This window comes from Gossypium arboreum, unplaced genomic scaffold (genome assembly GCF_025698485.1).
Source record: "Gossypium arboreum isolate Shixiya-1 unplaced genomic scaffold, ASM2569848v2 Contig00197, whole genome shotgun sequence".
Taxonomy (NCBI): domain Eukaryota; kingdom Viridiplantae; phylum Streptophyta; class Magnoliopsida; order Malvales; family Malvaceae; genus Gossypium; species Gossypium arboreum.
The window spans coordinates 67619-69434 of NW_026440315.1; the positions used below are offsets into that span (position 1 = coordinate 67619).

General features: G+C 33.5%; 1 long non-coding RNA gene across 1 annotated transcript; it reads right to left on the reverse strand.

Annotated features, from left to right (window-relative positions):
• Nucleotides 1–227: 227 nt before the first annotated feature.
• On the reverse strand, nucleotides 228–689 carry LOC128288293 (uncharacterized). The gene is made up of 2 exons (XR_008278729.1): nucleotides 624–689; nucleotides 228–518 (listed from the first exon to the last, which is right to left on the reverse strand). It is a non-coding gene; the product is annotated as an uncharacterized LOC128288293 (long non-coding RNA).
• Nucleotides 690–1816: the final 1127 nt, after the last annotated feature.

Consider the following 1816-nt stretch of genomic DNA (forward strand, 5'->3'; position numbering starts at 1 on the left):
GAAAACACTCTAAAAATCATTAAAAGTGATTTTTTATAATTATAATTATAATTATAATTATTATGATTTACAATAAGTAGTGCGAATTTTTAAAAAATTCATGACCTCGATACCCGCAGTGATCGCAATAGTATCCATTATGTCCGCAATCGCGATAAACACAACGCGACCGAAAACACAACCGTGACTGCAATTTAAATCCTTGCTCAAGAGGATGATGTGGTATGGCAAGCGAAGACTGGATATAGACTTCTAAATACGGACCCTATGATATCTATTCCTAATGCTGACGATAGAACAATATACAAGAAACTACGGTTAATGCTGACGATAGAACAATATACAAGAAACTACGGAACACTCCGGTCCCTTCTAAGATCAAAATCGTGACCTGGAGATTATTACATAACTAGGTCTACTTATGTGAATCTATACGAGGCGTGTTGCAGCCACTCCTATTTGTCCAAGATGTCAAGCCGAACCTGAAACTGTTTCACATGTAATTACAACGTCTGGTCCTGCACAAGAGGTTTGGTAATCATTATCTTTAATTTGGCCAGCTAATTCACAGAATGAGCATTTTTGGGTATGGTTTGAATTTCTTGTTAGAAACAGTTCCATACCTGACTGTAGAATGATTATTGTATGCGCGAAACAAGAAGATTAGGAGAACAAGCTGCAGTCGGCACATGATATATATAGTGGGTAAAATTCAAGCATATCTCAAGGAGTTGGACAATTTGGAGCTGAAATTACCCGTGCAGATTAATCATACAGTTGCCAAGTGAACTCCCCCAAGGGATCCTTATGTCAAGATCAATTTTGATGCTGCATTCAAAGAGCAAGAGAGACAATCAAGATCAGAAACATACCTGATGCTTTCTCGGCAGAAGCATTAGCTTGTGTTCAGGCTCTAAAATTTGCGCGTGAGATGGGTTTCACCATGATTGAGGTTGAAGGGGATTCTCGCACAGGATCATTTCAAATATTAATGGTGCAAAGGAAGATAAATCTCTTAATAGTGCATATATAGCAGATGCTAGAACTCAAGTGAATCATTTCATGAAGGTCATGCAAATAGAGAATGCAACAAGGTAGCCCATGCGAAAGCACAGGAGGGTTTCGCATTGCACGAAGATACTTACTGGGTTGAGGAGGTTCCGACAGTAGCATTGACGGCAGTGGCGACTGATCGACGATGAGTCGATCCTCCCTGGTTAACGTTTTGGTTGGAGATTGTGCTTTGATGGCCATCTTTGTCGTTTTGATTGCATGACTCTCTTTAAGATTTGGGTGGGTGCTCGTATTTTCACAGTAATCTAGCATTTCTTGATGCTTTTCTTCCCATATCGATGGCTGATGATTGTTTTGGTTTCTCAAGCATGGTTAAATGGGTAAAACACGCTAGAATAATGAAAAATTGTTTTTTAAAAAAACATGCTCGTGAAGTTAATATTTTTACTATTAAATATTATTTTTAATATTTATATTATAATATAAATATTTAATTTTATATAATATAAATTATATAAAATAATATAAATTACATAAAATATTAAAAATCATATTACAAACTTAAAATAAATAAAATTCAGACTTAAATATTAAAGCTTGTTTAAACGAATTTATTTTTATTTAAACTCATTTTTATTTATTTAAATTCATTCTTTATTCTAATATTTTTGTTCAACCTTTCTTAAATATATGTAAGCATTTAAGTTGGTTGGATAAAAATATTTTTATTAAAGATTTACAGATTTTTCTTATGGGATTCTAGACTTGTAAATTATTATTAATAATAAAATAATTTTATTTA